Source organism: Triticum urartu, chromosome 6A (assembly GCF_056163025.1).
Source record: "Triticum urartu cultivar PI428250 chromosome 6A, HENAU_Tu73, whole genome shotgun sequence".
Taxonomy (NCBI): Eukaryota; Viridiplantae; Streptophyta; class Magnoliopsida; order Poales; family Poaceae; genus Triticum; species Triticum urartu.
In genome coordinates, this window is record NC_141878.1 from 244,639,414 (window position 1) to 244,652,613 (window position 13,200).

The window sequence follows — 13,200 nt, forward strand, 5'->3', positions numbered from 1 at the left end:
GGCACAGAGCAGGGAGAGAGTAGTGGTAAGGCATAGAGCGGTGGGAGGGCGTTGGATTTTATAAGGCGTGCCAGACGCCGCGCGCCAAAACTATCGCGCGCCCGACCGCTTTTTCCCGTGCGCGCGATCCTTTCCCGGCGTCCCTGCTATCTCTACTATCTTCTCTACTGTTATATTTATTTTATATTTAATATTTATATCTACTTCTCTACTCTTTAAAAAAACAGAGTTGGTGATGATGGTGTGCCTGCCATCCTGCAATATAGGCCGTCCGATTTATATCCGACGGATAGGAAGCAAACTATGGCAATTTTGCAGAAAGATACCCACACCCCTATCCAGATTTGCAAATAAGGCCTTCCCTCGTTCATCCTTTTCTCCCACAAGATAAACTACTCATAGAAATGCATCTTGATGTTCCATGCAACGCATGGGCATCTTGCTTGTTTAAAAAACTTTCCATCATTTGCCACACTACTGGTTGCAGATGAAGAACCTACCCAAGCATGGCGCGATACATGAGCGACGCACAATTACAAGCTGATATTCTATTGGGAAATGGAGGCTATAACCAATTACTTTTACGTGAACAATTTCAACCAGGAAATTTAAAGGGTAGTTATGAACAAAATTGGAACTGCACATGTACTGCTAAGAGATTCAATACACACATTACCAATCGAGGAGGAGTACGATGGTCACAGCAGCCTCTGTGCATCATGGTCGGCAATGGGAGTCGGTTCATTGTCCACGATGGTGGTGCTTCTGCGCTTGGCGTCGGCTTCCGGGAAGCAGATCCGAGACCGTGGAAGACGATGCCGGGGAAGAGACTTCGTGTACGACGACGACAGTGGACCGGCTCCAGTGCGGCGTACGAGGTCATCGATGAGGCAGATGCACTGCGGTGGACGAGTTCGCTGACATAGAAGGGGAGGAGCACGAAGGCTGCGGTGCCGTGGAGAAGTCTATTTTGTGGTGGGGATAGAAAATGGGGAGTATTTAGGTGTACTACTCTGGGTGCCGAGGTGGGGTTGGCTGGGTAGGGTGAACCTGAAGTTACCAAAACAGCCCCTTACCAAGCATCATCCGTAGGCCTGTTCCGAAGGCTATGATGGTAACTTCGCACTGCTCGAATCAGGGTCGCGGGAGATTTTCCCGCCGACCTCAAAATTTTGTGACACTGAACTCCCCGTGTGGCGTGTTGGGTGATTGGGCTAAGCAACTAGAGAGTAGTACTGGTAGTTAGTAGTACTAGTAACTACTAGTACTCCCTCTGTTTTTATTAATTCTGCATATTAGCTTTGACCGAAGTCAAACTTCATAAAGTTTGACCAAGTTTATAGAAAAATATAAACATTTACCATAACAAATATGTATGATGTGAAAGTACATTCAATTATGAATCTAATGGTGTTTATTTGTTATTGTATATGTTAATATTTTTTGTTATAAACTTTCTGAGAGTTTACAAAACTTGACTTTGACCAATGCTAATACGCGGACTTAAATAAAAACGGAGGGAGTCACATTTGTTTTCTTAGTTTGTAGTGAATTAATCATTTGTTGTAATTGTGAAATACATATATTAGGCTACTACCTTTGAATATAATGGTCTATATAATTCAATAGTTACAATCATTGTTGAATTCCAAGATGTATACGTGGTATTTCACAATATGCTCAAACTCACATAATCCCAGTCAAATGAGAATCTAAATGCATTTCATAGTTATTACTTTGTAGAATGCAACAAAACCAACCATAACTCTACATCATCCATTATAAAATCAACATTTTGAACACATCCCAACGTGTGAATGAAACATGTAGAGAGACCTTGCGAAGATGGAGCAAATAGGGCGGGAAAGATTGTATGTATGTGGGCGACAAAGTAGGAGACAAACCTAACGAGAGATAGAGATAGAGAGAGAAAGAGAGAGGAAGAAGTTAGGTCTGTGAGAAAGATGGAGACGTGTAATATGCGTGAGATGCGTGTGCATCCGGATTCTGTACACGTGCAAGGAGAGGAGACAACAGGTTTGATGAGAGAGCTGGAAAAACACGGACGAGAGGGGAAGGATCTCGTGGGTTGAGGGATTGATAATTTTGTGTGGGAGAGAGAGGGATTGGTAATTTTGTGCGGGAGAGAGAGGGGGAGGAGTTAGTCAGCCGCCGTCACATCATCCTGCTTCCAAATGGCCCCACATTCTCTAGTGTAGTGTGGTCGCCGTCTTCGATCTCCTCGATGCCCTCTTTGAATATTGTGGTGGTGTGCATGTTGGGGTGCAGAGAAGCACAAGAGAGAGTGGTCACCATATAACCTTGGATGGGGATGAATTGTGTGCTCGGGGGAGGGAGAGTGTGTGTGCGGTGTGTGTGTGTGTGTGTGTGTGTGTGTGTGTCAGATATTGAGAGAAATCAAGCCTATGGAGAGAAAGGTGTGTGTATGTGACGGAAAGCTACATGCTAAATAGGATTTTCATGAAGAGATTGTGCGTGCGAGATAGAGAGCGATGTGTGGGCCTTGAGGTGGGTAGGGGCCGGGTGAGGGTGTCAAAATGTGTGCGTTGATGCATGTGTTACATGCGATCGTGCGAGGGACGGACGAATAGAGAGAGATGGCTGTTGTGTTACGGATGCTCCTCTCTATCTCTCTCTCTCTCTCTTACACGCACACAAGTACAAATAAAAGACCGTTCTCTCATGTATACACAATGTATCGGCATCTCTCTATGTCTCACTCATGCATGATCATTTGCACATTCACACCTCTCTATGTCTCTATCACACGAACACCATCTCCACATTGCCCTTCCGCCACAACACACATATGGACACACACACACGTTCTCTCTCAATCACACACACAAAATCAGTATTGAAAAAACTAGGGAGCACCTAAAACGTCCAAATCCAAATAAACACGAACTGAAGCTAAATTCAAATATATGGAAATATTGTAGCGTGAAGAACTTTTCCAAGAAAGAAAGTTGAGTAATATTCGGGGATTGTTTTCACACACAAAAAAGGTACGGTGGATGTCCTTCGAGCGCGACACGGTGACGCACCATTCGATCGACCGTGCGGCCGTGGTTCACGCGCTTGCACATGATTCCGTATCGTGGTTGTAGTAACTAATATAAGCGCCGCCTCAGTCTAATGTTTACGTGTACTAGTACGGTTTTCTTTTAAGTTTGACCAACCCTATATAAAACTAAACTAAGCTCCCATACGCACACTCATCAATATGATGCCGCCGCCGTTGCGCTTGCCGGCGCCCGCCTGCTCCGGCCAACCATTTCTCACCCATCACCGTCGTGTCGCCGCCATCCCTGTGCCATGAAGCCGAAGGCTCGCCCGCTCAAGTCGTCTGTATTCCCTCCTCGCGATGCCGCCACGCTGCCAAGCACGCAAGCAGCCAATGGAGGCGCATCTATGCATGCAGCATACGAAGAGGAGGACAAGCGCGTGCTCCAGCACGCCTGCGAGGAGGAGCTAGCGTGTCATTGTCATCTCCGCCCACGCGGAGGAGGCACGCATGGTGGCTGTTGCGGCGGAAGCCGGTCACGCACGCGCCGAGCCCGAAAACCGGGTGTGGACATGGAATCTACCTTTGAGACCATGAATGCCATGTGGATCCTACAATCTGAAGGAGCAATTTGGGTCAGTCGACTCTTGTGAGCCGTTGGATGCAACATGGATGGCTAGAAGGGCTTCTTCAACCTCCGAAATTGATGCACTGTTCATCTTCTCTCTCAGGCATCGAGCCGCCAGCCCACCACATGCCTAACTGCCTGCCGCCGCGGCCCCTCCCTCCCCTGAACCTCCTGCCACCACCATGCTCCCCCAACCCCCGCTGAGGGAGTCCTGGATTAGGGGGTCTCCGGATAGCCGGACTGTTGGACTATGAAGATACAAGATTGAAGACTTCGTCCCGTGTCCGGATGGGACTCTACTTGGCGTTGAAGGAAAGCTAGGCAATACGGATATGTATATCTCCTCCTTTTGTAACTGACCTTGTGTAACCCTAGCCCCGTCCGGTGTCTATATAAACCGGAGGGTTTTAGTCCGTAGGACAATATACAATCATACCATAGGCTAGCTTCTAGGGTTTAGCCTCTTTGATCTCGTGGTAGATCAACTCTTGTAATACTCATCAAGAACAATCAAGCAGGATGTAGGGTATTACCTCCATCAAGAGGGCCCGAACCTGGGTAAACGTCGTATCCCCTGCCTCCTATTACCATCCGCCTTAGACGCATAGTTTGGGACACCCTACCGGAGAACAACCGATTTTGACACTGACATTGGTGCTTTCATTGAGAGTTCCACTGTGTCGTCATCATAAGGAGGATGGCTCCCCTCGTTGTCAAGGACAACATCATCTCTGGGGGAGCCCTGGCTGTAGGCCAAACTCTCCGACTAGGCGGCTTCGTCATGACCGCCCGCTCGGCCACTGCGCCGACGATGACCTCTCGGGTCATCGAAAATAGCCTCCACATCGGCTCGAAATTTGCCGAGCAGATGGATCCAATGGAGCTCTCCTCTTTGAACGAGCTCTTGGATCGCATTACCGCTCTAGGAGTCACTACGAACTACGATCGGATTGGGCTTAAACCCGACCAAAGGGAGATTAACTCTCCGCCTGTCACCCATCAGATAGCGGTGGTGGAGGAGAAATGCGGTGATTCTCCCTCTATCCTGAGGACGAACTATGTCTATATTCCCGAACTCTCCGAACAGGATACTCGCTCACGGGAGGACACCGCCCTAACCCTGAATCTAGAATTAGGCCGCATACCGAACCCACAGGGCAACATCCCGGAGCCCGAACTCCCAAGATCGGAAACTCCCCTACCCTAGGACCACAAATTGGGTCAAGGTCTGGACATAAATCCACCCATCCACCCAGATACCAACGATCTTTCCCACATTAGGCAAGCGCCACAAGAGACAACACATCACTATTGGGCCAGATTCCTCCTTGCAATGAACAAGGTCAAGGACTATCGCGAGGAAGATGCAATTTCGTTCTTTTGCAACAATTGCACGGACAAGGGAGTCCTCAACGCCATAAGTCGCCATGACATAGCACACTTCGCTGACTTGGCGGCCATAGTACGGATATAATGTGTGATGGAAAGTGCCTCGAAAGCCCAAACGCAATTTTGGGATAATCCGACTCTGACAAAACCCCCAGTTCGAACTAAAAGGGTGTACTCTCATAAGTCGCCCAACTCAATTACAAAGAAGCAAAAGCCCACTACAGGGCGTGGAACCGTAACGGAGGGATGGCTTAACGGGCCCTGCAAAATTCATAGTACATCGGATACCATATCAACACACAACATTAGAGCATGTTGGGTACTTCGGCAGGTGGCCAAAAGCGGCGAGGACCTTCTCACCCAAAATACCTTAGAGCACCTTCCCACGGATAACAATACAGTATTAACGGTCTTTGAGACCTTCGCCTCAAATAATAGGCGTAAGCGAGCACTCTGCAGCCTTGCCGAAGTCTGCCGCGTGGCAGCAATAAATCCATGGAGCGACACGGCTATCACCTTCAATGCCAGTGACGAACCTAAATTCCGAATAGCCCGAGCACCAGCCGCTTTGGTCCTCAGTCCAATTATGGATGGCTTTCGGCTCACTAAGGTGCTCATGGACGGTGGCAGCGGATAAAACCTCATTTATGAGGAAACTCTCCAAAAAATGGAAATAGAAAGCAACCATATTTATCAAAGCAATACGACCTTCCGAGGAATCATCCCTAGTCGGGAGGTACGTTGCGCTAGGAAAATCAAACTTGATGTGGTATTCGGCACTCCGGAGAGTTACAAGTCCGAAGAAATTACATTCCAAGTGGCCCCGTTCAGTAGCGGATACCACGCCCTTCTAGGGCGGGAGGCATTCATGATTTTTCAAGCCATACCCCACTACGGGTACATGAAGCTCAAAATGCCCGGACCCAAGGGAATTGTCACGCTAGCTAGTGATCCGGACATAGCACTCCGCACCGAGAACAAAACAGCCACACTAGCCCTCAAGGCATTATCCGAAGCCCTTGTGGCGGAGGAGTTAACCGCGCTGCGCTCCACGGTGGACAGGGACGACGTGATACTAGACAAAAGATCCAAGTCCACCTCCTTTAAACCAGGAGACGAAATAGTTAAATTCCAAGTCCATCCAACGGACCCTACAGAAACAACATCCATTGGGGCACAGTTAGACCCCACTGTAGACGTTGCACTATGGGAGTTTCTACGCAAGAATTGGGATATATTCGCCTGGCATCCTTCAGACATGCCAGGAATCGCACGCAGATTGGCCGAGCATAGCCTTAATATTCTAAAAGGATTCAAGCCGGTCAAGCAGAATCTTCGGCGTTTCTCTAAAACTAAGCGACAGGCCATGGGAGAGGAGCTGGCCAAGCTACTGGAAGCCGGATTCATTAAAGAAATAAAACGTCTGGATTGGCTAGCAAACCTGGTGATGGTACCAAAGAAGGAAAAATCCTGGCGCCTATGTGTTGACTTCAAAGACCTTAATAAGGCTTGCCCAAAGGATCCCTTCCCACTCCCTCGCATCGATCAAATCATCGACGCTACCGCAGGACACGAATCATTGTGCTTCCTCGACGCATACTCCGGTTACCACCAGATTAAGATGGTGGAGTCTAATTAAGCCGCAACAGCATTTATAACGCCATACGGCCCGTTTTGCTTTAACATGATGCCCTTGGGGCTCAAAAACGCCGGCGCAACATATCAGCGCATGATCCAGACATGTTTGGAAAAGCAGATCGGTAAGACTGTGGAGGCATATGTAGACGATGTGGTCATTAAAACCAGACACGTCGACTCTTTAATACATGACTTGAGGCTCACGTTCACCAATCTCCGAACATACGACATTAAGCTCAATTCGGAAAATTGCGTTTTCGGCATTCCCACCGGAAAGCTCCTGGGCTTCATCGTCTCCAGTAGAGCAATTGAAGCAAATCTGGCTAAAATCCAAGCTCTATCACAGTCGGCTATCCCAACTGACCTCAAGCAAACCCAGAAATTGACTGGATGCGTGGCAGCTTTAAGCCGCTTTATCTCCCAATTAGGAGAAAAGGCACTTCCCCTTTACCGCCTTCTTCGGCTCACCGAACACTTTGAGTGGATGGACGCAGCCATGCCCGGATTGGAAGAAATAAAAGCTATCCTGGCCACCAACCCAATCCTGGCCGTGCCAACTTTGACGAACCAATGCTATTATATATAGAGGCAACTCACCAAGTTGTAAGCGCAGTGCTCGTCGTCGAACGAGAGATAGACGGACATAAATTCCCACTTCAAAAGCCGGTATATTATGTATCCACCGTCCTCACTCCATGCAAATCAAGGTACCCACATTACCAATAGATAGCATACACGGTATTTATGGCATCCCGGAAATTAGGACACTACTTTCAAGAGTATTCGATTACGGTGGCCTCCGAAGTACCACTCAATGACATAATAAACAACCGCGATGCCATGGGCCGGATTGCCAAATGGGCCTTCGAGCTCCTCCCATTCGACATAACATATAAGCCACGACGAGCCATTAAGTCGCAAGTACTGGCCGATTTTGTAGCCAAATGGACAGAAGCCGAACTCCCTAAAGATTGTGGCGCATACTCCAATTGGATCATGCACTTTGACGGCTCTAAAATGCTGGTTGGTCTGGGGGCTGGCGCCGTCTTGACGTCCCCCACCGGAGACATGGTGCAATACGTGCAACAAATACTATATACAGACTCCAATAACGCAGCCGAATATGAGGCCCTATTACACGGCCTCTGGATGGCAGTCTCCATGGGCATCCAACGCCTAGAGGTGCGTGGGGACTCGAACCTCGCAATATCCCAAATAAATGGAGACTTCGATGCCAAGGATCCTAAAATGGCGGCATATCGGAACGCCATCCTCAAAATGTCAGCCCGGTTCGAGGGGCTTGAATTCCACCATGTGGCTCGGGAAAACAACCAGGCGGCGGACACCCTAGCACATATCGGCGCTAAACGCGACCCTGTCCCACCGAACATCTTCCTGGAAAGACTGTTTAAACCATCTGTGGTATGGGAAGGGGACACCGGCAGAAATAGTCCAAACCCGGCCACAACCCCATATGTCGAACACTCTGACACAATCGGAGGCTCTGCCACCGAAATAACACCTTCAGCCCACATGATAATGGTCTTCATCGCCCTGTGCACAGTACCATTCCTGGCCTACCTAACCAGACAGGAATTACCCGAGGACCAAAACGAGGCTCGCTGCATAATGTAGCGATCTAAAGCCTACAAGGTCCATGAGGGAGAGCTTTATAAGAAAAGCACAACCAGAGTCCTTCAAAGGTGCATCTCCGAAGAGGAAGGGCGGAAGCTTTTGGCAGAAATCCATGCCAGACTCGGCGGCCACCACGCCACAGCCCCGGCCATTGTAAGCAAGGCCTTCCGTACAGGTTTTTATTGGCCGACGGCCCGGGCAGATGCACAACATCTGGTACAGCATTGTGTCGGTTGCCAGCTTTTTGCAAACAAAAGCCACATGCCACCTACCACCCTCCAAACAATCCCCATTACTTGGCCCTCTGCGGTCTGGGGGCTCTATATGGTCGGACCCCTCAAAGGGGGAACCCATAAGAGAAAATACTTACTGGTCATGGTGGATAAATTCACCAAATGGATAGAAGCCAAATCTATCAAAACGGCTAAATCCGGACCGGTGATAGAGTTCATATCCGGGGTTGTACACCGTTATGGCGTCCCCCACAGCCGACGAGGTGAAGCTTTGGTGCAGCAACATGGGCATCAAGCTCGATTATGCTTCTGTCTATCATCCGCAAACTAAAGGTCAAGTCGAACGAGCGAATGGTCTTATCATGAGAGGCATTCAACCCAGATTAGTCCGATCTTTAGAGTAATCAGATACTCATTGGGTAGAGGAGCTCGACTCCGTACTATGGGGGCTATGGACCACGCCGAATCGCACTACCGGATACACACCGTTTTTTATGGTGTACGACGCTAAGGCGGTGCTGCCTTGCGACATAATTCATGACTCACCTCGAGTGTGCATGTACGAAGAAAGAGAGGCCGAGCTCGATCGGCAGGACAGTTTGGATACCCTAGAGGAGGAGCGCAATGTGGCAAAAGCCCATTCCGCATACTATCAGCAACAGGCTCGAAGGTATCAAAGCAGAGAAGTGCGGGCCAAACCCTATAACGTTGGCGAACTAGTTCTATGCCTGCCGGAGAAGAAAAAGAACAAGCTCAAGCCCAAATGGGAAGGTCCCTTCATTATCGACCAGGATCTGACTGGTGGACCGTACCGTCTGCGGGATGCATCGAATAATCAACTCGAGCCAAACCCATGGAACGCAGCTAGACTCCAAAGATTCTACGCCTAGCGCCGGACTCTATGTTCGTCTCCTTACCTCCATGAATTTTTTGCACACCTATTTTTTTCTCTCTTTCTTTCTCTCTTTTCTCTTCAAGGCCTTAAGGGGCTACATTTGTGTCTTGGTTGCACAATCTTGACGCGCTAACCGCGCTCAATATACTCGGGGGCTTCCTATACAGAAGCTTAATCTAATTACCTTTCCGGGCTTTATGCCCCGCACATGTGTTATTCTTTCGCATGTACCTTTTTTCGCCATTATATGCATCGATATGACTTAAGTTTTGGCCAAGCTGGGTTGCCTGGTGTCGGTGTCAAAACCGGCGGATCTCGGGTAGGGGGTCCCGAACTGTGCGTCTAGGCCGGATGGTAACAGGAGACAGGGGACACTTTGTTTTACCCAGGTTCGGGCCCTCTCGATGGAGGTAATACCCTACTCCTGCTTGATTAATATTGATGATATGGGTAGTACAAGAGTAGATCTACCACGAGATCAAGGAGGCTAAACCCTAGATGCTAGCCTATGGTATGATTGTTGTGTATGGAGTTGATTGCATACGGACTATAACCCTCCGGTTTATATAGACACCGGATAGGGTTAGGGTTACACAGAGTCGGTTACAATGGTAGGAGATCTTGAATATCTGCATCGCCAAGATTGCCTTCCACGCCAAGGAAAGTCCCATCCGGACACGGGACAAAGTCTTCAATCTTGTATCTTCATAGTCCAGGAGTCCGGCCGAAGGTATAGTCCGGCTACCCGAACACCCCCTAATCCAGGACTCCCTCAATAGCCCCTGAACCAGGCTTCAATGACGACGAGTCCGGCGCGCAAATTGTCTTCGGCATTGCAAGGCGGGTTCCTCCTCCAAGTCCTTCGTATAAGATTTGTAAACACCAAGAGTAGTGTCCGGCTTTGTAAAATAAGTTTCCACATATTGCCATAGAGAGAATAATATTAACACAAATCAAATCTGCTAACGTATTCCGCAGTGCACTATCACACTATGGCCAAGTCCTTTACTCGAATCGTTTTTACTTTTCCACCTAAGCATGTTTTGCGAGGCGGTTCCCTTGGCACGTCTTGTCAAAGCAGAGATCGTGTGCCCCCCCTTTACGGGATTCTCATCAATACGGACATGGGTAACCCAATCGTGCCCGTTAGCATGTTTTCTCGATTAAAGGCGAGTCCCAAATGGTTACGGGGAGGGCTCCTGGTATTCAACCTCTTATAAAGAGACCAAGGCCTTACTCCCTTTTCCAATCTCAAACGAGTTCGCCCGTCGCCTCGAGTTCCAACACCCTAGGCTTCACATTCCAGGTGCTTCAGACCTTCGACAATGTCCGGTTCCGACCTTCAAGGCCGATGGATGCCCTCCTCCATCACGGAGGTGGATGTGCTAAAGTTGAGAGAGGCTAAGTTCTTGACCGCCGAAATTCCGCATAGGTTGCCTGCTCAAGGGCAGGCTATTCCCAATCCCCAGCCCGGTGAGAGCGTAGTGTTCATGTCTCACTTCCTTCGGGGGTTAGGCTTCCCGATGGATCCCTTCGTGAGGGGGCTGCTATTCTATTACGGGCCGGAATTTCATGACTTAGCTCCGGAGTCCATCCTCCACATTTCCTCATTCATCGTTGTGTGCGAAGCATTCCTCCGCGTTACTCCTCACCTCGGTTTATGGCTCAAAACTTTCGGAGTGGAGCCGAAGATGATCGAGGGACGGCACGCAGAGTGCGGAGGTGCTGTCATCAGTAAGAATGCCGATGCTCCATGGCCCGAGGGCTCTTTTCAAGAGGAGCTCGGCTTGTGGAAACGAGAGTGGTTCTATATCACCACTCCCAGGAGTGCCAAGTGGGTGGCGCCTCCTGCCTTTCGCTCGGGTCCCCCACCACGGCTAGCGTCATGGGTCAACAAAGGATTAAATTGGGGGTTATCCAAAGACGTGCCCCTGTTGCAGGGCCGCATTAGGGACCTCTTAAAAGGAGATCTCAACCTGGTCAAGGTGACGCAGGTCATGCCGATTCGCCGAACATTGCCCGGAAAACGTCGCTCCCTTTGTCTGTGGGAGTTTAATCCGGAGGGACCACGGGTTCTCCAGCATTTTATGGGCACAACGCCCACGTAGATGTACAGACTGTTCATCGGATCACAAGATATGTGTCCGGATTTAATCGAGGACGTAGGCCTAAGCTGCAATCACCCGGATGCTCAAGTAAGCAACCTTGTGCCCGGGCCTTCTATCCGTATAATTGTCATACACTTGCCCCTAAAAGAGCCGTCCTTTTAAACAGGAGTGGATAGCGACGGCGAAGCTGATCAGGTGTCCGGCTCCCCTTCCTGAAACCAGGCCGGATCCCATGCTGGTCAAGATGCTGGAGATAATGCCTTTGGAGGTGGAGGACAAGGAAGCTATGGCCTCCTTGAAGGAGGCTGCTCCGAAGGGAGGAACCGACAATTCCTCTCCTAAGGGGAAGAAGAGAGCCGCCTCTGACGACCCGGAGACCATGGCCTTGAAACGGGGGAGAAAATCCTCGTCAGAGGGTCCGACGTCGGGGAGTTCCTCGGCCGGACTACGCCCTCAAGGGGATCAGCCCTCCAGCGAGCCATAAGTGGAGAAAAGATTTTCCTTTTGAGGGATGAGAGAAATCCTTGATTTTATTTCTGAGAAGATTAACCGAAATTTTACCTTGTAGCTCAGACCTCAGCCCTGTCGTGCCTCCCCCTGCCGTGCCGCCCAGCGAGGCGGGCGACTCTGAGGTGTCGTCGCGGAGGGTTTCTCCGAATCCGGCAGGGGTGGAAGATAGCTATGTGGCCCCCCGAGGTTCTCCGCGTCCGGCCTTCGAAAGAGGTCATAGGGCAAGTCCGGCACCGTCTGCTGCTCGGCCGGAGGAACTAAAGATTCTGCTGGGGCGAGCTTCTATCTCAGAAGAGCACCGTGCATTGATGGTCACGGTGATTGAAAGGATTTCATCCGCAGAAAGCGTATTTCATGAGGCCGTCAAAAGTTTACTGGCGGGTTTTGAGGTACGTTAGATAATGTACATTTTTGTCAGTTGCGCATAAGTAAGATGCGCCCTGTGTAGATAGTAGCCCCTGAGACTCTGCGCGTTGTCAAGAAATGACGGCACGCAGAGGATCATAATCCCAGGTCTAAGATGTCGCCTTTGAATGTAGGTGGCGAGGTGTCCGGAATCAAGCTGAACTGATGATATGGCCGAACTAAAGCGGCAACTAGACGTGGCAGATGCCGACATCGCTTGTCAACAAGCGGCTTGATGAGGCTCAAGGTATGTAATTCTTCGGGCGGCATCAGGTAAGAGGAGCTTCATGCCAGTGTCTTACAATGTGTGTGCTTGACGCAGATGGTACGGCCGTCGTGGAGAATCTTACGGCAGAACTTGCCCGAGCTAAGGAGCAAGCCAGAAAAAGTGATGCGGCTGCCGAGAAGGCCCTTGAAGAGCTGAGAGCCGAACAGGCTGCTCATTGCCGAAGCAAAGAAGAGATGGCCGAGATGGCCGAGAAGTTAAAGAGCGCTGCAGACCGTTGCAAACTTCTTGAGAAAGAAGACCAGGCGAGACAGACGGATTTAGAGAAGGCCGTTGACGATGCCAAGGACGCTCGCTCTGCGATGAGAGCTGCGAAAGAGGAGCTGCGTCAGGCCGAACAGATTGCGATTGGAAAGCCCTTTATGCTACGGAGGAAATTTTGTGATCCGAAGTTCTCCGTTGGACCGGATGTGGAGTGTGAAGGACAACTATCTGGACTTGGCAA